Source organism: Heterocephalus glaber, unplaced genomic scaffold, assembly GCF_053883595.1.
Source record: "Heterocephalus glaber isolate CG9 unplaced genomic scaffold, H.glaber_assembly_v1.0 deba00001610, whole genome shotgun sequence".
Taxonomy (NCBI): Eukaryota; Metazoa; Chordata; class Mammalia; order Rodentia; family Bathyergidae; genus Heterocephalus; species Heterocephalus glaber.
The window spans coordinates 20,061,048-20,088,635 of record NW_028258381.1 but is presented as its reverse complement, the minus strand read 5'-3'; the positions used below and the strand labels follow the sequence as shown (position 1 = coordinate 20,088,635).

Sequence of the window (27,588 nt, the reverse complement as noted above, 5' to 3'; positions counted from 1 at the left end):
TTCTTAGCTGTGATACCTAATGTACAAACGATCAAGGGGAAAATTAGATAAATTGGACTTGACTAAGATAAAATATTTGTGCTTCAGAAGATACCAACAGTATGAGAGAATATGTATGAAAGTCATATATCTGGTAAGAGTCTAGTACCTAGGATAGATAAGGAATGCTTATAAATCAACAATAAGAAAACCCACATAAAAATGAACAGATGATTAGAAGAGATGTTTTTTTCCAAATGTATATATACATGCACACATATGAATGGTCCATAAGCATATGAAAAAATTTTCAACATAATTAGTCATTAGGGAAATGCAAATCAGAATCATAATAAGATATCACATAATTCCCTGTAGGATGACTATAATAAAAAAGGCAAGAAATAACAAAGGTTAGTATAACATATAGAAATCTCAAAATTGTTAATGGTGATTGAAAATGTTGTGGTTATTTTAGAAGACAGTTGGATAGTTTCTCATAATGTTAAACATAGTGTCTCCATGTAGTCCAATAATTCCACTCTTAGGTATATACTCAAGAGAATTGAAACATATTCACTCAAAAACTTGTACACAAATATTTATATCAGTATTATTCCTAATAACCTAAAGGTGAAAAACCCAAATGTCATATGGATTCATGAATGGAGAAATACAATGGAGTTTATTGATACAATAGATACTATTTAATCATAAAAAAAGGAATGAAGTGCTGGTCCATATTATGACATGGAAGAAAATTGAAAGCAAAATGCGCAGTGAAAGATGCCAGGCCTAAAGGCTACATATGATGCAGTTCCCTTCATAAGCATTTTCCAAAATAGCAACATCCACAGAGAAAGAAAGTATATTAGCGGTTGCTATGAGAGGAGGCAGGAGGAGAAGAGAATAAAGAGTGACTGCTAATTGGTATGGGATTATTTTGGAACAGTGGAAATGTTCTGGAATTAATAGTGGTGATGCTTATGCATCCATGTATAAATGCTGAAATGCGCTGAATTCACCCTACAAAAGGGTGAATTTCATGATGTGGGAATTATGTTTTAATTTTTTTAAATGTGTCACACAGAACAAGGGTGCATTGGATGGTCAGTAGAAGGTTGCAGAAACTAAGCCAGGATGTAGTTGGAGGTGCATGGAGGGATGGGTATATCCCATAATTCCATGCCCTGGAATTTTACCAAGTGCCCAGCGGCCCCCACAATGACTCTTGTCACTGAGACCACACCACAGCCATTTCTCTTGGCAAACTGAATTTCTCCAGCTTAGCATGCTGATCCCTTGTAGATTTTGAAAGAGATCTTACCTTCTTTGTTTTGTTTTTGGTACTGGGGATTGAACTCAGGTCCTTCCACTTGTGAGGCAGGCGGCAGAACTATTGAGCTAAATCCCCAGGGATCTTAACTTCGTTGATTTTGAATTTCCAGTTCCTCTTGAAGAGAGGCAGAAACCGTTGACAAGTCTGGAAATTGGAAATGTAAATGAAGAAGGGAGACCAGGGGGAGAGACTGGCTACACAGCCTGACCAGTTCCATCACATCGGGCCACCGAGGCTCCTAGCTCAAGGGCTTGGCAGCAAAACCAGCTACAAGGGTCTGCCATCCATGTCTCAGACACAGCAAGCCAGCCTGGGTGAGCCAGGGGAAAGCTAAGGGGACCATCTCTTAACATTCAGTGGCACGTATGTTAGCAGGGACCTTGGCTCTCTTGCCTCCACATGGACAGAGCAACAGTTTGGGCAGTATTTCTGAACCCGCTTGGCAGGGTGTTAGAGTATGGTGTGAGCAGTCATTCAGGAATAATCAGCAGAATAAGTGAAACCTTGGTACACTCCCTGGGCAGGGCATGTAGCTGGACATGCTCCTGGAGACCACCTGCCAGGTGTCTGTATCTTATAGGCAGTCAGGAGGCTGAGTGACTTGGCTAGGGTGACAAGGCTTATTGTTGGCTGATCTAGGGCTGGAAGCCAAATTATCTACCTCTGGATTTACTGTTTAACCTCTTGTTTCACCCTTCCTCTTCAGCTGCAGAGGAACTGACCATCACACTCTGGAAAACAATGGTTTTTGGCTATGTTACTCTGGACAGAATTTCTCTCTCTCTCTCTCTCTCTCTCTCTCTCTCTCTCTCTCTCTCTCTCTCTCTCTCCCTCTCCCTCTCCCCCTCCCCCTCCCTCCCTCCCTCCACTGGGAATTGAACACAGGGCCTACACACTGAGCTACATACCCAGTCCCCCTTTTTTGAAACAGGACTTGAACTTGTGATCCTCCTACTCATCCTCATCCTCCCAAAGTGCTGGGATTACAGGCATGCACCACCACCTGGCTCCTTTCTCTTTCTCTTCCTCTTTGTCCTGGTCCTCTAACTTCTCCTCTTCTTCCTGTCTCTAACTCTTTATTCCTCTTTCTCTTTTCTCTTCCCCTCTCCCTTTCTTTTCCAACTGAATTGAATACTATTCATTTATATAGAGACATCACATACAGTGAGAGAAATAAAGAGAACTCCAGTGCTCTGATTCTCAAATGGGACAAGGCACCCGTGTCACCTGGAGAGTTGTGAAGATGTGTGCCTGGACTCGACCTCGAGAATCTCACCGTTCTGGCATGGAGACTGAGAGCTTGGATTTCTGACAATTTCCCCAATCACAGTGACTCTGCTGCAGGGACCACACTTGGGAACCCAACTCACGAGTACAAAAAATTCACTTCCCAAGCTCCATAGCTCCATACAGAGCTCTTCCTACAGTACTTAAATATCTTATTTTCATAAATCTCTAGAAAATGAAACTTGATTGACAAATATTATTACAATCACCTCCAGGGATTACTGAACATCTACATAATGTCAGGTAGCCTAAATCTCATAGTCAGAAGGGCTTTCTACTCTCACATCTCTACAGTGCAAATGAGACTCATTGATGATTAAGAACCAACCTTCAGTTACCTCTCACTGCTGAGAGCTGGACTCAGGGGTCACTGAGGCTGAGATATTGAGTGTATTTTATAAAAATGATGTCATTGTCATCTGTCTCAGCCATAGGCTATGGGCCTACTAATAAGCTCCAGCAGGAGGTCTTTAAAATATACTTTTAAAGTATCCATAAAAATCCAGAATTATAGACTTCTGTGCCTGGATAGGACCCTAGCTGTCCTCACACCGTCTCCCTTCTCCCTATAACCTCCATCATCTCTCCGGCTTTCCTGAACAATCCCAGCCTTCCTCAAACTCTGCCTAAAATGCCACCATACAGGCTTTGCAACTCTAGGAGGAAGATGGGGTAACTCCCTTGTCTACATCCTCATTGCATGGCTCCCTTTTTGATTTGTCTACAGAGAGGAAAGCAAGTAGATACCAGATCTTGAAGGATTTTCAGAGACCTAGTACTGTAGTCCTCCTCTGGGACAGGGTGGGTGACTGAGGCCCAAGAGGCAAGTTAGGATGTGAGTCAAGAAAAAAGATAGCAGCCTGAAAAGTATAGTATGCAATGAATTTTGGTTTTTAGGGAAGGATGATGAGTTGTGAGACAACTGGATAAAAGGGAGGGATTTGGAGAGGCCCAGCAGAGTTTGGGGAGGGGCTAGAAATTTGGAGAGATGGAAGCAGCAGATACATCAATCAGTCCAGTGTTTCCTAACAGTGACATCAAGTTGTAGGACCCAGGCTATGAGGCGTGGTAACTATGAGGCAGTGAATGGCTCTGTTCCTCCATATGCTATTAGCACCATCTATGCATCTCCATCAGAGCACACATTGTCTTCTAAATTCCCGTTTTTCTGACAGTGGCTCCCCATTCCACTTTTCCTCCAGAAGAAAGGGCCCTTTTTAATTTTTCTTTGTATCTATCACCCTGCCAACTTCTTGCCATATAGTGGGTATTGAATAGTTGGCAGCCATCATGGCTCAGAGAAAAGAGCCTCAAATATGGAGTAAAGAGGTTGGGTTGAGGTCCCCATCCATCAAGACCTTACTTGTGTGACCAGGAACAAGTCACCTGGCTTAGTGGACCTCAGTTTCCTCAGTGTGGCAAGAGAAGATGGGAGGCAGTGGCCTCAATCTTAACATTGTCTACTCCAGATTAATAGGAGGTAAGAAGAGCATCCTATTTAGCCTACTCCCAACTGGGGCTAATTCTCTGCCTTGAGGACTGCCCCTTGGCTCCCATATGCTATATCTTTCCCTGGAGGCACCAAAAGGAAGGAAGTACCCCAACATCCAGGAGCCGGGTTAGGAAGTCTGGTGACTCAAAGCAGTGATGACTTCACGCTCCAGTGAGCTCATAGAATGCAGAGTAATTTTGCCTTCCACTTAACTGTCAGCAGCATGGAAGAAGACCCACTCTCCCTCGCCTCCTCCCCCTACCGCTGTTAGTCATGACTCATTAATTGCCACCGGCGAATGAGTTTTAGTCTAATTTTCCTGATCTAATTCAGTGATGTTTTCAGCTAAAGATCAGGATATAGGTTTTTAGCTTAGCTAATGAAATATCTAATGAATTGACATTAGTGACAATTACAGACAAGACACCTAGAAGGAATGGGCCAATCACAGGCCTTGGTTGATGCCACTTGCTAAAGGCTCCTTAGGGAGAAAAGCACAATTCTTGTGTTCTTCTCCTTAGTCAACAGTGCTGTGCTGGGCCAGAAGAAAGGGGTTGAAGAAGTATTTGTCTTTATCCTTTTTTATTATTTATTTTTTAATTTATTTTTGGTGTTGTAGCTCTGCCTCAGAACCCATGGCATGATGTACAGATGGGCCATTCAGGTGGAAAAATAGCTGCCTCAAAATGAGGTCCGTGTACAACTCACAGGTAAGTGGGATTATCTTAATCAAACAAAGAAGCAAAAATCCTGGATTCTAGCAAAATTACTCACCAGGGCTGGCAGATCCCTTTGCTATATGGGTGGGAAGCTAAGACAAAGTAGGCCCACAGAAAGCCAGTGAGCACTGAAAATCCAGGGTTAGAGTTTTTGCTCCACCTCCATGGGGAAGGGGTAGTGATTACATGGGGCTTTTCTATTGTCCCATGCACTCACTCTTCTTTCTTTGCCTTGTTGAAGATTTGAAAGTACCAACTGAAAGTGGCAAAACTTGGCTATAGAAAATGTCTAGCACTGCAAAGCTGAATCAGTTCCATTGACAGCTTTTAACATTTCTGTTCCACTTCAAGCCCACTGGTCAGCCAGAGTCTAAACCAGATCTAGGAAAGGTAAAACGGAAGATCAGAAGCAGGAAAAGCACGGATTGATATTCACCACCATTCCCTCAACCTGCCACTCCCCCACCATAGTCAGAAAGTCTTGGGGGTGCATAAAGGGTATCCTCCAATGGGAGCCCGTCCGTGGTCACCAAACTGAGTTAAACGGGGCGACCGCTTTCAGAGATAACAACTGGAGGTTTTAGTCTGCTCTTCCTCCTTCTTTCTCCCTCCTCTCCTACTACCTTACCTTGATGTGATATCACATTCTTCCTATTGACCCTCCCTAGGGGTTTTTTCTAGCTCTATTACTGGGCGTTCTTCCACATTTGAAGGTGAAAAATGCTTTCTTTAATCTCCTGTGTGCTCCTTAATCTTTGTCTTTGGAGTGCCTGGTTTGAGCTAGTTCTTCTCAGGATTTTGACAGCTTTATGCACGAGCTAATGTTTCTCATGTAACTCTGGGTACTTTTTCATGGTCAGAAAGAAGTTCTCTTAAATTTAAGAGGTCAAAATGGTAGAGTGAGGAAGCTGATACAAGGGTGAAAATAAAACATATTACTCCCCTGGGGAATCCATCATGCATTTTCCAGCCCTGATGACCACAGCAGTGGGAAGAATGGGCCAGTTCCCACACATATATTTTGCTGCAACACTTAGCATAGGGCTTGGTGCACTCTTGTGGCTGGAAATGTGTGTAGAATGAAAAAAAAAGATGAATAAATTGTAGATTTCTTTTTCTATGGTAAGAAAGCAAGAGAGACACCAGCAACAAAATTGTGTTCTTAGTTTCTGGAGGGAAACACAATTAGAGTCCATGATATAAAGATCAAATTTGGGGCAGGCAATTGTGACCTTACACCATTATAAGCAAGAAGGGAGTTGATTTCCAAACAAATACCATCTTGATTATCCTAACTATATGCCAAAGCCTATCTTCCCTAAACACTCTTCTCCTTTTGAATGCTCATCCTATTTTAAAGGAGAAGGACAGACATGAAAAAATATAATCCACCCTGAAATGCTAGCATAGAAAGAGACATAGTGGTGCAGGCCATTGGTGAGCAGAAGTCCTGAGCCCAGGTATTCTAAGTGTCTTAGTCACCTTCCTTGACTTTGGGACAAAATACTTGATGCACACAACCTAAAGGACAAGCAGTTTATTTTGGCTCACAGTTTTGAGAACTCAGTCCATAATCAGCTGGCTCTAAGGCAGGAAGGCAAGGAGGAGGAAAGCTGCTCATGTCATGGCAGCCAGGAAGCTGAGAGAAGGGAGAAGCCAGGGAGGGACAAATATCTCTCCGGGTCATCTCCCCAGTGAGCCACCTCTTCTGACCACGTCCCACCTCCTAAGAGCATACTCAGCTCTGAATCCAATAGTAGATGAATCCACTGATGAGTATAGTGCCCCCTCAGGCCAGTCACTTCCAAAAGCCCACTAAACACATGAGGCTTTGGGGGGACATTCTAGTTCCCGCCTGTAATACTAACTCCAACAAGGAATCTGACCCAACTGTGTCAGAGTTTATGTCTGCTATAGTATACAGCAAAGCCAAGATGAAGAGGAGGAATGAAAACTCTGGGGACAAAGGGGAAAAGCAGCAATACTTCCTTCAACCGAGGAACAGGTAGGGAGAGGACAAAGCACTGTAAACCTTTGCACCAAGGATTATAGTCTCTCAGATGGATAAGGTGAAGACTGGTGCAGTCATCGGAACACGAGTGTGGGCTACAGCATCAAACAGGACCGGTTCCTCAGGTGAATAGATGCACAGTCTACACAGTGACCTCCTTTGCACCTTTCACAGCTCATCTGCAAAGTGATAGTAGTAACACCCAGCTCCTGAGACTGTAAGGGGGGAATAATGTAGGTGCTTAAAAATCTCATTGATACTATGGGCTGGAAAGTGTGCTGAGCCCAGGGGATAAGGGACAAGGCAGACCAGCCTCTGTTCTTGTGGAACTTAGGTTCCAGTGGGAGGCAATGCATAAACACCCAAAGGTACAGGAGGACTTCCAGCTGGGATTGCGTTATGATACAAATAGAAAGGGCTGAGGTATAGTGAATCCTGACTTAGGGGTGGAAAGCTACTTCAGGAAGGGGACATGACAGGTAAGCGGGTATCTACGTGATAAAGAAGAGTTCACCTGATAAAGACACAAGGGCAGAGAGTTCCAGGCAGAGGGAAGTGGAGTAGAAAAGTGCTTGCTGTATTCACATCTTTAGAGAGGGCTTGTATGGCCCCTGCTCTGAGTGGTCTCTCCTGAGAAGGAGAGTAAAGCCACTAAAATAAGCCACTTAGAGCCACTAGAGGAACCATAGATGTGGAGGTGTGATCCGGTTTACATTTCTAAAGTTCACTCTCAATAGCAAGGTTAGGTTTATAAAATAGCTCATGCCACGTTAAATGCACGTTTTTCATGGAGTTCTGGAAATGGTATTTGTAAGGTGCATTTAGTAGTGTTGGACATGTAATAAATGTTGTTGGAGGCTTTTATAATGCATGCAATGTGTATTTAGCTACTTCCTAAAGATAGTAATCCAAAAATAATTAAGATAGAAGCCTCCCTTTAGCAGTTTATAGCCTAGGAGGGACATACCAAACAGATCATTATAATACAAAGCACTAAGTGCTACAATAAATGTGCGCATGGGGTAGCATTTAGAGGTTTAAGAGCTAAATGTTGCAGCGAGGTGAGAAAGGGCCAGCCGGAAGGAAAACAAGGACAGTCCCAGCCAGAGGGAAACCTGGGGTTGCATGCAGCAGTGTGGTGTTTTGCACAAGTTCAGTGTATTTGCTGGTGCTGTGAGGGGCGGAGGACCCAGGTAGGGCTCTCCTGGGTGATATTTGTGAGCCAGAGACTGACAGAGCAGTCCTGTGGGTGACGAGGAATCACCAGAGACTCTAGGATAGTGGGTCCTTGCCAAGGACTGTCACTTTGGGCCTTCCTTCAGCTGGAGGGTGGTTTGATGAGGACAGAATAGAGCCAGGGTGACTGTCTGTGTTAGGAGTTCCTCACAGTCATCCAGGTGATCGAAGAGAGGGTCATCACAGGGCAATAGGAAGAGACAGGAAACAGGAGACAGGTTTGATACATATTTTGGAGGCAAAAAATTGGCAGGACTTGACTTTTATTGAGCAAACACTCGATATGTTTTTAATTAAATTGATTGGATAGTTATGTGAGAGAAGTCAGATGCTAAGCAAACATTCAATAAATGCATGCTATGACCATAATTATTGCCAGACTCAGAGTCACAGACTGCTCAGAGAAATCTGTGCGGAGCACGGAAGATCAGAAGACAGTCCTGAATTGGGGGCTTTGGGATTGAGGAATGAGGTACAGGAATGAGGGGTCAGGTCTGCGCATTTCTCCAGGTTGCAAAAGAAAGGGCTGATACTAATGGACCACACAGTGTGCACCAGAAGCTGCCACAGACTCCAACTCCCTGCACAAATTGGCAGTTTCCACACATTGCCATTGGTCTCAAACCCAACTGGCTTTCGCCCAGAGAAATGGGTTAGTGACAGGTTGTACCTGGTAAAGGTTGGAGGGGAGAACTCAGAGGCAGGGAAGTTACTCAAATCACCACATTTATTCTTGGCTCTGGTGGTACCAGCCCCAGAAGGGGCCTTTTAAAAATGAGCACAAAGATGCAAGTGGCAGACCTGATGACTGCATCTCCAGCTGACACATCATAAAACCAGGACCTTTAACAGCAGGAGATGGAGCCAGTGTGAATGACTCAGAGGAAATGTGCCACCATCTCTGAGAAAACATCGCTAAGCATGGAGATGGTGCAGCCACCAGCATGCCACAGTCACACAGGCAGGCGGAGGGACACAATGGCCACACACAGCTCCTCAGCCCAGGAGAGCGACAGGCAGGTCTTTCCACCTCTATGTCCTCCAATGCTTCAGCCCTGTTGTTGCCATTCTTACAGTGATAACCACTTTATTTAGTGCTTTTCCTTCACTGATGTTTATTTTTCATGATAAATATAACAAGTCTTAGTTCATTTTGTGCTGTTTAACAGAATGCCTCTGTCTGGGCGATTTATAAACAGTAGAAGTTGACCTGGTTCACAGTTCTGCAAAGTCCAAATGGAAGCAACGTGTCTGGTGAGGGCCTCACACTGTGGTATTCCTGGTGGAGGGCAGAAGGGCAAGAGCAGCCACTTCTGTGATAGCTAACCCACCCTGTGGTGATGGCCTTAATCCAGTCATGCAGGCACAGTCCTTGTGCCTAATCAGCTCTCAACGTTCCCACTTCTCCATCTGATTGCACTGGGGATTCAGTTTCCACCACAGGAACTCCGGGGAACACATTCAAACCGTAGAGCAATGCCTGAGAATTACGGAAAATTTAGGAAATGAGAAAAGACAAAAATGAAAATCATTATTGCTGCACCAACCACAGGTAGGTACTATGTATATTTGTTTGTGGGAGGTGCTCAGATTTTTAGTGGAACTCTTCTTCATTGCAGATGTTTAAAAACATTGGTATTGCCATATACAGTGATATTAGGATATTTAACCTGCTATTAAATCATAGCTATTTTGATATTCTTAATCAATCTATGTATTACATTATTTTACATTATTTCCTCTCTCTCTTTCTCCTTCTGCCCTTCCCTACTTCCCTTTATTTTAATTTCACTATGTAGCCCAAGTTGGCCTCAAACTCATGACCTTCAGCCTCCCACCTGTTGGAATTACAGGCAGGCACCACTACGCTTGGCTTCAATTTTAATAGGCGCATAATGTTTCATTGAAAGACTGTAAATCACATGACTCTTGTGCAAGAATTGGGCACTTGGAAGGTTTTCATCTTTTGCCATTGTAAGTTATATTTTGCTTTTTATTTAGGATTATTGTCTTAAAATAGAATCCAGGGTGGGGGATTTAGCTCAGTGGTTTCGCCGCCTGCTGCACAAGCTCAAGGACCTGAGTTTCATCCCCGGTACAAAAAAATAGAATCCAATGCTAGAAATGCTATTACTTGGCTAAAAAATATAAATATTTTAAAATTCTTGGGAGCTACACTTGATCATTTCACTATTCAGATTGCATCATTCACTCTAAATTCACTCTTTGTTGAGTAGATTGGGGGGTGGTACTAGGGGTTGAACCTAGGGACTTTGCCCTGAGCTACATCCTCAGCCCTTTTCATTTTTCATTTTGAGATAGGTACTCACTAAATTGCCCAGATTGGGATTGAATTTGTGATCCTTTTTCCTCAGCTGGGATTATAGGCATGCATCACTGTGCCTGGCTTAGTAAATTGTTTTTTGGATTCCTACCTTTCAGATGCTGTGCTGGAAACTGAGCATTCATTAGGGATAGAAAAATGTCCATGGACCTTACAACCTCATAGAGGAAATACCTTAGGCAGGTGATCACACAAATGATGATAAAGTCTATGGTTTGAAGATGTAAGATTCTATGAGACAGCACTAAGTGAGAAGTCTAATGGAGATGAGAAGGTCACTGAAGGCATCTCTGACACTGTGGCTTCATCTAAAGCTCAGGGATGAAATACGAGTCAGATAAACTCGCAGTGGAGTAAAGCATTGTGAAGCAAAGGCCTTGCACACAAGCAGGGAATATTGGGAAGCAGGGGCAGGCCATTGCTCCTGGAAGTGAATACGAGGTTCAAGGTGAGGCTGGACAGGTGAATCAGGAACACAAACCTTAAGGCTTTGTGGTTTATCATAAGTACAACGGGATGACAGGAAACCACAGAAAGCCTTTAGGTGGGAAAAGAAAATGATACAATTTGTGTGTTCTGCAAGGACTAGAGGTGGGTTGGGGATGATGGCTAAATGGTAGGGGTTTTCTTAGAGTAATGAAAAACGTTCTAAAATTGATTATGGTGATGGATGCACAGCTCCATGAAGATACTAAAAGCCACTAAATTATGCACTTTAGCTGGGTGAATTGTATAGTAGACAAACTATATTTCAATAAAGCTGCTTTACCAATTGAAGCTGGCTTTCATGTGGAGCATGCATGGTAGGTGACAAGAGTTGAGGAGAGTGGAGACGTTTATAGCAGTCAAGCCAGGATAAGACTGATGGATTGTTCTAGGATGGCTACTGGAATGGAGCAGTGGACAGATTTCACAAATATTTTGTGTTCACATTTGTTTCTCAAATAGAATGTAAGCTTCCCATGACCATAAATCAAAATTATTTTTCTAAACAAATAACTCATTGTTAGCTAATAGGCCTGAGATTAAAAATTTGATAAAGCAATGGAAAGCAAGGAGGGAGAGACCCAAAATCTACCTGAGAGGATTGAGAAATTCTTTCTTGGAGTAAGATACATTTCAGTTAAATTTGAAGGATGAGTAAGAATTTACATAAAGAAGAGCAAACTGGAGGTGTTGATTGGAATGGGAGAGAGTCAGATGGAAAGGAATAGAAAGTAGGGGAAGAATTTGGAAACACTAAAGGAAAAAGTACTGGTAAAATTACAACTAGGATGGGCTAGCAATTTAGCTCAGTGGTGCCGCCTCCTGCCTCAGGAGCACAAGGTCCTGAGTTAGATCCCTGGTAACAAAAAAACAAAACGGAAAAAAATTACAAACAGGAAATTTTAGAAAGCGTCATTTGTCAGGGTCACAGAGTGACTGTTTATCAGAATCCCTGGGTTGTTCATTAAAGTACAGACTGTGGCAGAGATGGACTTTTGTGTTCAATCAACCATGTCCTATCCAGGGACTCTCAACTACACTGTTTTCCAGCTGGATTGCAGGAAAGGCCTATTTCCTTCTGTCCTCCTTTACCCAAGCACTTGGCAGTTCCATCCACACAGAGTCTGGACTTGGCCAGGAAGCTTGCTATATTTGTTTCTTATTGCTGTATTAACAAATTACCACTAAGTGACTTACAATAATATAAGTTTATTACCTTATGCTCCTGCAGATTGGAAGTCTGAAATGAGTTTCACTGGGCTAAGATCAAGTTGTTGACATAGCTGTGTTCCTTTCTGTAGCTCTAGGGGACAACCTATTTCCTGGACTTTTCCAGCTTCTAGAGGCTGTGTAAATTCCTTGGTTTATGGCCCATTCCATCTACAAAGCCACCAGTGGCTAGCTGAGTCTTTCATAATGTCACGCCTCTATGTCTAACTCTGCTGCTTCTTTCTTTCCCATGTTAGGACCTGTGTTATTCCAAGCCCCCCCCCCCGGATAATAAAGGATTATCTCTTTATGGTAGGGCCAGTTGCTGAGCAAACTTTATTTCCCCTTGCCATGTAATATAACATTTTTATACATTTCTGGGATTAAAACATGGGCCATTATGCTGCCTATCATGGTCCATTCTCCAGCTACCAAAGATTCAAATCCCACATATAGGATACATTCACCCTATCTCAAGGTCTCCAAAGGTGTCAATCTGGTACATATCCTTTGGTCAGGAGCAAATCCCAATTGGAACATATCAGAGACAGGAAACCATTAGCATCCTGGAACTTTTCTAGAACTCTGAATGTGATGTGAACCAGCCTGCTTTAGATGATGAGAGATTCAATGCCAAGTCATGTACCCCATAAACATATATAGTTATTATGTATCAATTTAAAATGCTAAAAAGAAGATTTATTGTATTTAAAAGAAAAAAAAAGATTGCCGTCTGGCCACCTTGTTCTCTTCATGCCTCCGAGTTGACTGGTAAACAAAGGAATTATGCTTTTTTCTGAGTAGTGGATCTGAACTACAGAAAAAAAAAAACAAAAAAAACAAACTAGAGGTGAGGAAAAATGCATGTCTAGAATATAGGAGAACCTTTAGGATATCATTTATCACCATGAACTCTAATTGTAGACAATGGAAAATACAACAATCCAATTTAGTCAAGCCTACTAATAAAAGTTTAGGTCATCCCACCAGGTAAAGAAACAAAGTCACTTAAGGTACTTGTCGAAGGCAAACAGACTATAAAATAGATAATACAAGAAAATAGTTGTAAATATTAGCTTTAACTAAGTGACTCATTACAAAAGTGAGGACTGTAATCGTCATGAGTATTTCCTCTTTGTTTTATCATAAATACAAATAAGATACATATGTCAGAAATAAGATACATATATAAAATATGAGATACATATTGTGTATATCTTTGTTTTCTTTCCCTTTTATTCCCTTAAGTAACATAAAGCATATTGATTTTATATCAGTACCTAAATATTATTAATTTTACATAATAGTATGTTATTGAGTTAACATCAGTCAAAAACTTCTGAGGAAGAGATGAATGTATTTCTAGTTGTGGAAAGGATAACTGTATCATGATTCAGTGGAGATATGACTTTTTTATTGTCTTTATTTGGAGATTAAATATGGTTTGATGAGGTTCATATAGATAGCAAATTGACGAGGGTGGACTTCAAGTCATCAATTTCGTATGCCAATTTGGGCTAAGGATTCCCACATAGCAGGCAAAACATTATTTCTGGATGTGTCTGTGAGGATGTTCCTGGAAGATACAGTATTTGAATCTGAGGATAAAGTTAAAGAAGATACACCCTCACCAATATTAGTGGGCACCATTTAATCCATTGAGGTCTGGAGAGAGGTGAAAGGTAAATTTGCTTTCTCTTTGCTTCATCTGGGAAGCCCATCTCTTCCTGCCTTGGGCATGGTGCTGCTGGTTCTCAGGGTTTCACACTTACACTGGAATTACAGCAGTGGTTTTTCCAAGACCTCTGGCTTTCAGACTGTGTGAATTCTCACCCTCCATGAGTGCACAAGCCAATCTCTCACGATATGTTTCTTTCTGTGTACTATATCTATATCTGATACCTGTGTCTTTATTGTATTGGTTCTGTTTCCCTGGAGAGCCCTGAAAAATGCGAATCACTGAGATCCTGGGATTGTTTATCACAGCAAGGATTACATTAACATATCTAATACCCGGTATTGCCCTCTGACACTTGGTATTAGATTATTGATATACACCGTGATTATCTTGGTGCATCCACTCTATAGATTAGTTAGTAGGAAAAGATATATGTTAAAAAATGGGGCGAACTAGTAACAGAATATGAACAAATTTCTGTAGCTGCCAAGGCATTTGTTCATTGTATTTTTTAAAATGGAGCCCTGCTAGGTGTGGTGGTACACACCTACAATCTCAGCTACTCAGAAGGTTGAAGCAGGAGGACTGATAGTTCTAGGATAGCCTGGAGAACTTAGTGAGTCTCTGTCTGAAATAAAATAAAAATCAAAAGGGCTGTGAATGTAGGTCGGTGTAGAGCACCTCTGAGTTCAGTCGTCAGTAGTGGGGGGAGAAAAGCTATTTTTAAGCAAGACAGTGACAGATTGAACCGACTGCCAAATACTTTTTCCCCTCTTTCTCCATGCTTTTCAACCTAACACCATGCTGTGATCACTGTTGGTGTTTAATAAATAACTATTTAAAATGGGAAAGCAAAGAGCTGTTTGGAATACCATTATCTGTCTTCATGGTTCTGCTGTGAAGATTTTCATTCTTTATTAATCACATCTGTTGTATTGAGCTGCAGTGCCAGACATTCTTTCCTGAACTCTGTTTACTATCTGCAGCTACTCTGCTCCCTTTTAGCCCCCTTCAAGGAATGCAGTGGGTCTTGGCTCATCTTTGGAAAGGCTTCATGAAGAAGCCCCAGACTGTGAAATGCACGTCTGTTTATTGATTTCTGTAGAATTCAGTCAGCAGGATGTCAGCCCGAGCCTGATGTGAAGTTTACGTGTTCTCATCTTCTTTTCCTAACAAGGGACCCATCATCTTTTAAGGATAATTTATTAAAATTTAAGGTTCAGAGCAGGTCTGTGAATCACTGGAAACCTTTGCATTCTCTCTCTTCTTTCCCTTTCTGTAAATTTCTCTGCCTAATTTGTCATTCAGTGAGAAATCACTCATTCCACTCCCTCCCCTGGATCCTTTCTTCTTCCTCTATTGGAATTCCTTGGCCTTCTTCTTCATGAAGTATCCAGCCTTGCAGAGTGGTAAGCTCTGGGCTGTGTACAGGGTATTTATAGTATCATTTAGTTAAAAAGCAGATATTAAAGGTAAGCATTTTTATGGTATAGGGTTTGCCTCTGTCTTCCATGATCAAGAAATTAGTAGATCGACCCTTAGTTGACACTTTAACCCTTGTGTTAATGGTTTGTCTACTTAACTAACCAATAGTTGCCAGCTTTATTGAAGTATGCTAATAAATAAAAATACTATCAAAAAACAATAATTAACCTTGAGTCCAAAAGTATTAACCAGAGGCAATCAATCACTTTCCCAGGCTTAGTAAACACTTAGAATACATTAAGTGTCCCTAAAGGAGTAATTAAAGAACTCAGCTCTCCTATTTCAAACAGACGTAACATAGGGTCAAACACAACATGTGAATGTAATGATTTCTGATGAGTATTAGCTGCATGCAGACACTAGATGCTGTGCTCTTGAAACCTGGTGTCATGGACCAGGGGTCTCCAGCTCCCAACCACTGGCCAGTAGCTGTCTGTGGCCTGTTGGGAACTGGGCTGCACAGCAGGAGCTGAACAATTGGAGAGGAGAGACACTTCATCTGTATTAGATGGCTCTCCATGGCTCGCGTGAGCTCTGCCTCCTGTGAAATCAACAGCCAGATTGGATTCTTATAGGAGGATGGACTCTACTGTGACCCATGGGATCTAGGTTGGGAGCTCCTTATGAGGATGTAATGTAACAATAATAGAAATAAAAGCACAATAAATGTCATGTGCTTGAGTCATCCTGAAACAATGTTCCACCTACCCCCTTTTACTTTTCATGTCCTCTACAGTGACATTGATGAATCATAGACACCTAGTAATTCGCACAATTTGAACAGTTTTTACACACGTAAAAAGATCACCTCCACCAACACAGTGCCTATTACCTCTCACCCCTGAAAGCCCTCTTCCTTTTTCAAATTCCTCAATCCCCCAGGCCTTAACACCTTTCCAGGCCTCCAGTAATCTCACTATAGATTAGCTGGCATTTCTAAAAAAAACAAGATGTGAAGTACCTTTCATTCAGGATAAATCATTCCTCTCTATGGCTGCATAATATTCTATTATATGGATCTATCACAGTTGTTTATCTATTCACCTTTTACCAACTTTTGAGTTGATTAAAGCTTTTGACAATTAGCAGTGAAGTTCCTATGAACATTTCCATATAGATCTTTGTATGAATGTTTGGTTTTATTTTTCTTAGGTAAATTAATCACATGGCATCTCCATTTTCAACTTTTTTTTCCCTTAAATTCTTTTATTGATACATTTTAGGTATACAACACATTTACATTTCTCACTGGGAACTTGTACCTTTACATGATGCATCTTAGTTTTTATTTTTTCCCCATTCCTAGCCCTCCATTCGCCCCCTCCACCCTTCCCTATTTACAAAGACTTTATTTCCATTTCTCATGATTTTTCCTTTCCCTTATTTCCTTTCCCCTGCCCCTCCTACTACCCCTACCCCTTCAGCTTTTTAAGGAACTGATAAACTGTTTTTCAAAGTAGTTCTACTATGTTTTGTTCTAAGCAGCCATATGAGTTTCAGAATCTCCTGAAATTTAATATAAAATACTATGTTTGTTTATAACTACTCAGTTCTATTGAGAAGGAGTATAAAACCTAAATACTTGCAGCAGATATACTTCCAATGTGATATTTTTGTTTTATTTTCTACTTAAAATTGGCTACAAAGTTTCAATATCCAATCAATTGTTTACCTTTTGCCGTTTACTCTTAATGTGAGAGAGAGAGAGAGAGTAGTTACTCATTTCTAATATTTTCCACCTCACAAAAGAAATGTATTTCATGGGAAAAATTTTCTTCTTGTTTTTATGCTTTGGTCCTAAAATTTTCCAAAGGACCCGCTCATACTATTTTCTCTGTGTTGATTGTACAGGTAAACGTGTTAACTTGTTTTTGTTTTCCTTGTGTCTTTCCAGGCTGTTTTGAAATCCCAACCTCATTGTCTTAGTCACATTCCCATCACCAGGACACAATGCCTGACACCCACAACTTAAAGGATGGGAGGTTTATTTGGGCTCGTAGTTTCAGTCCATGGTTGGCTGGTTCCGAGGTAGGAAGGACATGGTGGAGGGGCCTGGTGGAGGAGAGCTGCTCACATCATGGCAGCCAGGAAGCAGGGAGAGAAGGAAGAGCAGGGAGGGAAATGCCACCTTCCAGGTCACACCCAGTGACCCACCTCTTCCACCCAGGCCCCACTTCCTAACACCAAGTCAGTTATAACACCCCCATTAATTCAATCACCTTCTAAAGTCTCTGCCTGTGAGTGCATGTGGTCTTCGGTTGATGTTCTCAATCCAAGCCATCAGACCCACTATTTGAACTAATCTTACGCCTAGGCATGTGTTTATCAGGTCCCAGACAAGTCTGAATGGAGGAATAATTCCAAATCCTCTAGTCTTGTGTCTAAGAGATTGAGTGCATTCCTGATAGTCAAGGCAAAATAAAAGAATGAGCTAGAAAGTTAACTGAAAAGAAAGAAGCCTTCTCCAAGTCAGGAGTTGCTAGTGACTTTTGCTGCCTGCCACTAAATATCTCTTACTGTTTCATAATCTACTTACAGTATGAAATAGTGGTCAACACGTCATTTATCTTCCTTCTCATTTCTCTATATCCCAGGAACAGCTATCTTATGTCTGTTGTTAGTGGTGCTTCTAGTTTAATGAATATGAGACTATTTTAGATAGAGAACATTAGGATTCCAGCAAATTATTTGCTACCTATTTTTCACGCTCTTCTTGGGAAAATACAGCCTAGCTCATGTACAGTTAAATAGATTTATGGCTTCTTGTAGAACTAGACCCAGTGAATGTTGAATAATGAATCAGTGTTCTTAGATAAGAGTGGAGATTGGGAGAGGGATATTTAGTTTTACACCATGGAAACTTTTTCTTATTTTCTTATAATGAGAGAATGAGAAAGACCTAGCTTGATAGTGCTACATGTAAATAATAACAAATAGCTTATGGATTTAATGATAAAATTAGTGTATCATTGGAGAGACACACACACAACTCAGCTGATCACAGGTGGAAGTAGTTCTGTACTCTGATCTAAAGCCATATCACTGCTTGAATGGATGTGTATAGCTAACACTTTGATGGTCTGCTAAAATAACCAGGATGGTGCTCCAGTGGGGAAACTATTCCTCCCGAAGAGTAAAAGGACTGGGTTGCTGGGTGTGGTGACCCATGCCTGTAATCCCAGCACTTGGGAGGCTGAGGTAGGAGGATTTCCCTGAGTTTGAGGCCAGCCTGGACTGCATGGAACTGGGTAGCAGGAAGGACATGGTGGAAGGGACTGGGTGGAGGAAAGCTGCTCATGTTATGGGTCCAGGAAGCAGAGAGAGAAGGAAGGAACCAGTGAAGAGATATACCTCTCCAGGTCAGGTCCCAGTGAGACTTTTTTCAAAGAACTTTCTGAGGCAGAATCATTGTGCTGCTATTTCATCAAAATGCTGCCATTTTACCACTTTGAAAGAGTTGAGCATTGTCTGCTACTCATGAAGCCACTCCTACCCAAAGACCAAGTTGTTCTATTCCTAGATAATGCACACACACACACAGACACACACACACACACACACACACACACACACAGAAGTGTGTTTGTATGCAACAAACATTAAGAGTGTTCATGGCTACTTCTCAGGTAACAGCCCCAAACTGGAAGTAACCCAACTGTCTCTCAACATAAGAACGAATAAATTTACCACACATTATTCATATTGAGATTACACAGAGGAATAAAAATAAATCATGGATCCATCGCTGTATGCAGCAACATGGAAAAAATCTTACAAATATCATGATAGACAAAATTAACCTGATACAAAAATGCATGGGCCTGACACTAGATAAGGCCCAAGAAGTAGACCCAACAAACTCATTATATTTGAGTGTTTATGCTTAGGTGGGGAAACTGAGGAAAGCAATACAATTTTTAGCATGAGGATCAGGATACTGGTTAGGCAGTGTTCAGGTGCGGGAGAACATAAGGGACATTTATTCGGGCTGTGCACTGGATATAAGGTATTTGCAATTTTCTGAGACAGGATCTCACTATATTGCTTGAGCTGCCCTTGAACCCTGAACTCCAACCTTCAAGTGATCCTTTTGGTTCAGCCTCCCATGTAGCTAAAGTACACCATGTTTAAGGGGTGTGTGTGTGTGTGTGTGTGTGTGTGTGTGTGTGTGTGTGTGTTACTGGGGACTGAATCCAGAGGCTTCACATAGAGGCACGTCCCTGACTCTATTTTGTTTTTTTTATCTTACTAAGACAGTAAGTTTCCAGGGTGGGCTCAAACTTGTAGTCCTTCTGCTTCAGCCTCCCAGCGTGCTGGGATTGCAGGCATACACCACCATACTGTGCAAGTCCTTGTTACATAGTTTTGTTTCTTATATTTTCCCAACCAAATGTAATATTTAACATATTTTGAAAGCCAGATTAAAAATAAGCCCTCTCGACAGCATCCACTACCCATGATGGTTGCTTTGGAAATATTTACTGGCCATAGTTGCTATTTCGTTTTTTATTAACAGAATAATTTCATGTGTTTAAGGTGTGCAGTATGGTGTTTCAACACATATATACACTGTGTATTGGCCAAAGCAAGGTATTTATCATATCCTTCATCTCAACTATTTATCATTTCTCAATAATTTTTTTTTTTTTTGGTACAGGGGATCAAACTTGAGACCTTGCGCTTGCAAGGCAGGCACCAGAACCACTGAACTAAATCCCTGGCCCTAACTATTTATCATTTCTTTGTGACTAGAGCATTCAAAATCCTCTTTTCTGGTCTCTTTGATATTTACAAGATGATATAGGTAACTTGTTACTGTGCAGTAGAACTCCAGAACACATTCCTCCTCCCCAACAGTAATTTTGTACTCACTGAACAATTTCTCCCCATGCACACCCTTCCTGGCTTCTGGTAACTACCATTCTGTACTGTTCCTCTAAAAGATCAGCTTTGTTAAGATTCCAGGAATGAGGTTCTTTCTGTTGTTGCATCCACCTGTGCTGAGTGCCCACTGGCCAATCATCTTTTCTTGCCCACATACACCCCTTACTTCTAAGTGCTCCTATATTCTCCTTCTCAGATTTCGCTTTAAGACTGTGTTTTGATCTCCAGCTCATACACACCTGTGTCTGCAGGTGCCCCATCTCTGGTTCACCTCCTCCTGTACTGATGCTGCTGGAGCTAGAGGTGGGTTTGCCTGCCTGGCTGGGGATGGGCTTCATTTACAGAATTCTCCAGAACCATGGCAGAGCTCCTCCATGTTCCTTGTTCTCACAAGCAGGACACTGGATCATAATCCATGGGCCTAATATCAGTCCCAGGCGCCAGCTTGAGATGCAGGGTGTGCATTTATCTCAACTGGCCATTTCTCCACTTTTCAACTTTGTTTGACCTGAGTTTTATTTGCTTGTTTTTTGTGGTACTGGAGGTCCAACCCAGGGCCTTTGCACTGAGCTACCTTCCCCAGCTCTTTTTTTTCTTTTTAATTTTAAGAAAGTGCCTTACTAAGTCTCTAAATTGTCCAGATTGGGCAAGAACTTGAGGTCTTCCTTCTCAGCCTCTCAGAGTACTGGGGTGACAGGTGTGCACTGCCACTCCCAATTTGATTCCAGTCCTTTGAAATCTCTTCTTTTGATGACTCAGGGGGCAAAACTAACCATGTTGAGGCATTAGACAAAAAGAAGGCCACTCTATTCCGGATAACCGAGTTTAAATTAAAAATAACAAATCACTACCCACAAGATGAACTTACATAGATAAATCCTTTTAAAGAGAAGAGTGACTTCTTAGAACCATTTTCTCAAAGAACACATTAATTATAAGTGACTTGAGGATACGACGGGAACAAGTGTTTATTGATTTCCTACTATGTGCTAGACATTGTGTTGAGCTCTTGTAAAATCCTATCCTATGGGGTACAGGGTATTACCTCCAGTTTATAGATGAGGAAACTGAGTCACAAAGAGGGTCAACAACTTGCACTTGCTCACTCAGCTAGTGACTGAGAGAGAAGGAATTGAGACTCTGCTGGGCTTGGCTCCAACATAAGACTCTTTCCACACCATTACTTTATAGAGCTCCTCGATGGGGTGATGTACAGAGTAGACTTGGCCAAATAAATATGTTACACTGTAAACATCAGATGAGTCAGACATTTGTCAAAGAAAATGAATTCTAATGTGAGGTGAGCCAGGAAGCGCCCCTCTCTGTTGCTCTGTATAACCCTTGAGTGAACAAAGTAATTACTGGCCAAGGCAAAATCGTGACATCTGCCTCTCTCATTAGCTCTTATTTGTTTAAAGTCTGATGGTGTATGACAAAAGAATTTGTTCCAGATGTCAAACCAGCACAATAGAGTTTAACAGCCTGGGTGTTAGAAAAGACCCAATGCAGGAAGGAAATCATAGAGGTGGTTGAAGCAAGGGAAGCAGCTGATCAAAGCCTGGCGAACATTTCACAATGTCCCCACTTTTGGACCTTGGAAGTCTCCATGACCCACTCTTCAGACCATTTTTTTTTGTTTCACCTCAGCAAAAATTTTTTTGTTCACTATTCTGAATGTTCATGTGTTTTCCATTTTCTGAACTTAGGGCTTTTGGAAAGATTATTGGGATCAATTCTTTTTGGGGTTGGATATTGGAAAAACATTTTACCTGAAAAATATACATATGTATGTTGTCATTACATAAGCTGAACTCTCTAATTCAATGTGTTTCTCTCTCTTTTTTTGGCTTGTCAGAAAGTTCAAAGCCCTCCTACTCAAGTGCAGAGTTTCTACCCAGCCTAATTTCCTCCTAAAATTATGTATTGTATTGGTTAGAGTCCTCCAGAGAAACAAAACCACTAGGATATATGCAGATGTGTAAGAGAAACCCGTTTGCATTTTGTGTGCAGACATTAGCATTATTGTGGGAATTGGCTTATGCAATTATGGAGATTAGGACATTCCACCATCTGCTGTCTGGAAACAAGAGACCCAGGAAGGGTAGTGGCACGGCTCTGGGTCCAAGGCCAGAACCTCAAGAACCACAGTAGTGTGAGGAGGCTGCTGGTGTAAGTCCTGGAGCTCCAAGACCCAACAACCAAGAGCTCTCGTGTCCAGCAGCAAGGCCAGATGGATGTCCCAGCTCAAGAAGAAAAAAGAATTGGCTCTTCCTCCACCTTGGCTTTCTATCTGGGCCCTTAATGGATTGGGTTATGCCCAGCCACACCAGAGAGGGTGAATCTTCTTTACTCCATTTACTAGTTCAAATGAGGATCTCTGTTATTGATTCAAATGAGGATCAAAAAATAAAGATATTAAAAAAAATGAAGATATTTTCCCATGATAGAACACCTTTGCTTTTCCAATAACCTCCTGCTCCCTTATCATTTATATGTTGTTAAACCCTCCAGTCTACCTGCACACTCTATGTCTGTGGCCTCAGAGTGATAGTCATTCTAGCTTTAATAGTTGCAATTGCTCGGGGCCTTCCAATCTCTGCCCCTACCCCATCCTACCCCAACTGATCTTCTCCCTTCTGCTCCCTTTTCCCCAGCATCCTATGGACTTCATATCATTTTAGCTTGTGGATTTGATTTCCTTGTTTAATGCTCTATTTTCTAGGGAGGTTTGTAAGGAATCACTCATTTGACCATGCTTACTCTTGAATGCTATTTATAAATCCCTGCCTTTGTGAGGCCCAAGAATCCCAGCCTAGGATAAGGGAGGGTTAGTATATGTGCAATGATCAGAACCCCTTGCACATTGATCCCCACTTGGAAAGTCCTCGGGAGCTCAACCTCTCAAGTTCTCTCCTTCTCTCTGCCTACATGCAGGGTGGCTGGAGAGGCCCTTTGGCAGCTGTTAAATTATTTTTAGTATGACTGACACTGTAACTTACCACCAGCTTTGTGACTTGATTGCTTTCTATCTTTTAATTTGTTTTTGCTTTCTTCATGATTTCCCTAATTTTATCATAATTGTATAAATTATGTTCTTAGCTTATTAATAACTCCCATAGGGAAGCCTTTTTCCACAAATAAATAATTTCCTGTACTGCAGACTTTCCCATGAATAAATAGTTTCCCTTACTAAAGAAATCGGGTAAGTTCCCCAAGAGTGGACTGAACAACAGCTCAAGGAGCTTCCTTTCTAATTGTTGTCTGCCATTGACATGGACCAAGACCTCAATCCTCCCCTCCATTAGGGCTGGCACTTGCCTCAGCCATCATTTCCAAAGTTCTCATTAGTACTTACCTAAGACAATTTTACAAATCCCCTTTAAAATGAAACAATCTCCTCTAAGCTCCTGCAGTTACAGGCTGGGCATGATCAATAGAATCTCCAAATCCCCCAATGATACCAAATAAAAAATTATGTCCTTATTGTCACACACACACACACACACACACACACACACACACACACACAAAAGCATTGGCCCTCTATTCTTATACACTTTCCCCTTCTCATCTGGGGGTATTATCTTCCTGACAAGAATGTGAGATGCTTAAAGACTGAAAACGTTTCTTATACTTTTTTTTCTCATATGGAAAGAGATCAATAAGTAGCTGGCTAGAAATAGATAAATTTGCTTTTAGATTCACTAATGACCTTTTTGGAACTGGAACTAAAAGAAGAATAGAGAAAACTTCTAAGTGCCAGAGATTGAAGGGGAGTGGGGATGTGACAACTAAATACGTGCATGTTCCTGGATGAGATCCTGGATCAAAAAGCAAAAGAGATGTAATAGAGCAATAAGCCAAGAAGACTAAGTGACTACCTTTGAGCAGTTAACAGGTAAATGCCTCTTGGTATGATGCCAGCTGGTGGTGAAGGCTGAAGTCCAGTGTGGTGGTGCATAGCTGTAATTCCAGCATTCTGGGACAGGAGGATTGCAATTTCGAGGCAGCCTGAGAAATTCAGTGACTCAGTGAGACTCTGCTTCAAAATAAAAACAAATTTAAAGGCTGGGATGTAGCTCAGTGCCCTGGGTTCAATCTTCAGTAGCACCAAAAACAAAAAAAATGAGGTGAGAACATTCAGGAAGAAGGAAAAGCATGTCATAGGCCCAGGGCCAATGGCATTTTCTTTTTTGATAATGACATTAATTTAGCATTTTCAGGGTTTGTAGCATTTAAGTTCTGTTGTTTAAAAGTAATGTATCCAAATACAGGTTGTCAAGGACAATGTCAGAAACCTGTCCTCAGCTGAAAAATGTCAGAAGTTGAAAATGCGTATAATCTACCAAGTTCAGTGACAGAGCACGGGATAGGACATGGGTAGCTCATAAATGGGATCCCCTGGCTGACCCAGAGCTGCAGGTGGGTGTCAAGGACCAGCACTGGGAGAAAGGATCACACTGCACGAGCACAGGGCTGGGAAACTGTCAAAGCTCCAAGTCCAGTTTCAGCTGAATGCAGGTTGCTTTCACACCATCAAAAAGCCAAAGATTTGTTCAGCTGAACCATCTAAATTGAGGAAAGTCTGTCATTCAAATTTACAGAAGAGTTACAAGTTCAAAGAATTCCCATATTCTCTCCATCTATGCTCCCCGGTTTCATTGCCTTTTTCCAGCTGTATTTCTCCTCCCTCACCAGCTTCCCACAAGTCCTTTCCTTCATCACATGGGAGCAACCTGTAGGTAGCTTTCCCTTCAGTTGTAAATACTGGTCCAGCACGTATCCCCCAACAAGGACACTCTCCCACTGACCACCATCCTAGTCTCCACGTGAGAAAGTCAGATTTTCATAAAGTTGCCATCCAAACCATGGACCATATTCTCAACTCTGTCCCTCTCGTTTCAGGTCCAAGATGCCATGCAGAAAAAATGCGTTGCATTTAATTGTCATATTTCCCAATGTCCTCCAATCAGGACCAGTTCCTTAATCTTTCCTGTCTCTCATATGCCCAACAGTTTTGAAGAGTACAGCTGTCACATGCTGTGGGGTGACCCTCAGAGTAAGTACTTCTCACTGCCCACTGTGGCCAGATTTGGATCATCACCAACATGATGCTGCGTTCTTCTCAGCATTGGGGACACAGGATGTCACCCCTGCCACCCACTAGTGATGCTGATTTTGATCACTTGGACATGCTGCCATCTCCAGGTTTCTCCACCACAGCGATTCCATGTTCCTCTTTCTAATGGTTATTTTGGGAGGGGTATATTCTGCGGTCATCTCAATATTCTGAACATCACGGAAAAACTACCCACCTACTTAGCATGCCTGATCAACTTTTGCCTGAAATCAGTGACCATAGATCCACTCCAGCCATCGACAACCATGATAGTAGTCAAATAGTGATTTTCTGTCTCCATCATTCTTGTTATACTTATTAGGTGAAATTTTACTATAAAACTGATAGGTTTTACATATATATGTATATATGACCCAGAAATTCCTCTCCAAGAGCCAAGGTGCATACTTAAGAGAAATTAAAACACACCCCCACTAAAATATGTTTCTGTGTACTTGATACATATGTGTAAAGAATCTTTCCTTTTCTTTTTATTTATTTTATATCAATATGAACCTGAAGATGCTTGCTATATTCAATAGAATATAATCTATGGCATTCAATGCTTCCAGACTCTTCTAAAACCTCATTATATAATATTTTAGCTTAGTCCACAGTTAGATTGATTCTATGTGTACAGATGGATCTATTTACCATAGTGTTACTGTTCAGTTTTTGGTTGGCTGAAGTTATCATCTAGTATTTCTTTAACAAGACCTTATGGGATTTATAATCTCTAAGTTCTTACACACTTTACAATAGTTTCTTTTTCCCCCCCCATAACAGATTTATTGAGTTGTAATCCACATACCATGCAATTCATCCATTTGAATTATAGAATTCAGTGCTTTTTAGTATCCCGAGTTGGATGCTCTCTCCCCAGTCAATTTTAGGACATTTTTGTCAGTCCACAAAAGATATCGTTCCCGACTAGAAGTCTCTCCGTTCTCCACATCCTTCATCAGGTCCAAGTTCAACAACTAATGTGTGCATAGATTTGCCTATTCCAGACATTTCATGTAAGTAAAGCCATACAATATGTGGTCTTTTTTGATTGGCTTCTTTCACGTAGCATGACGTTTTCAAGGTTCATCTATGTTGTGGAATGTATCATTTATTGCTTGATTATGTGAGATAATGTTTTTGTATGGTATATCGCATTTTATTTATCCATTCAGTTGTTTCTAATTTTGACTATTATGAATAATCTATTGTGAGCATGTATAAGTTTTTGCTGAGGTAGGTGTTTTTATTTCTCTTGAGTATACACATTGGAGCGGAATGTCTGGGTCACATGGCTAGTATTTTTATGCTTAGCATTTTAAGGAAGCACCAAAATGTTTTCCAAAGTGGCTGCCCCATTTTACATTTCAACGAGTGGGGCACCAGCATTTCAGTTTCCCCCTATCCTCAACACCATGTCTTACCATCTAACTTTTTTTATTGTAGCCATCCTAGTTGAGTGGGGTGCTATATCATTGTGGCTCTGGTTTGGATTTTCCTGATGGTTACTGCCGTGAGCATCTTTTCATGCGTCCATTGTCCATTTGTCCACATCTTTGGCAAACTCCATACAGAATCCTTTGCTCCATTTAAAACTAGGTCACAAGGGCTGGGGATGTGGTTCAATAGTAGAGCACTGGGCTAGCAAGGCTGAGGCCATGAAGTCGATCCCTAGTGCGCACGCGCGCGCGCACACACACACACACACACACACACACACACACACAGACACTCAATCTTAAAATTTGACCATTCACCTTTTTTTTTAGTATTGTGTTGCAAATAATTTGCATATTCTGGATATAATTTCTTTATTAGATATATGATTTCCAAATATGTTCTCATGTTTGTGGGCTGTCTTTTCACTTTCTTGATGGTGTTTTTTGTGTCTTTTTGGTTTTGTTTTGTTTTTTGTTTTTTGGTACCTGGGATCGAACTCGGGACCTTGCACTTGCGAGGCAGGCGCTGGAACCACTAAGCTAAATCCCCAGCCCTTGACGGTGTTTTTTGAAGCACAAACATTTTGAATTTGGCTGAAGTGAAATTTTCTACTTTTCCTTTTGTTGCCTGTGCTTTTGGTGTTTATAAAATTCTTACTCAACTCATGAAAATTTATTCCTATGCTTTCTCTTGATAATTTAAGGTTTTACACATGGGTTTTTGATCCATGTGGAGTTAATTTTTGGATATTTTTTAAGGATCGCTTTTCATTCTTTTGCAAGTGGATACTCTGTTTTCCCAGTACTGTTTGTTCAGAGACTATTCTGTCTGCCATTGAGTTGTTTTGGCACCTTGTTGGAAATCAATTGACTGTAAA

The 27,588-nt window shown here is 41.4% G+C and overlaps 1 long non-coding RNA gene across 2 annotated transcripts in view; it reads left to right on the top strand.

Annotated features, from left to right (window-relative positions):
- LOC147822633 (uncharacterized) overlaps positions 1-27,588 on the top strand; it is a 187,668-nt gene that overhangs the window by 32,987 nt on the left and 127,093 nt on the right. The window contains exons 2-3 of one of the 2 annotated variants that reach the window (XR_015445450.1): positions 4,717-4,807; positions 9,863-10,091. This is a non-coding gene — a long non-coding RNA (uncharacterized LOC147822633). Of the gene's footprint in view, positions 1-4,716; positions 4,808-9,862; positions 10,092-27,588 lie in introns of those variants that run through there. The other variant, XR_015445451.1, reaches the window with a different exon arrangement.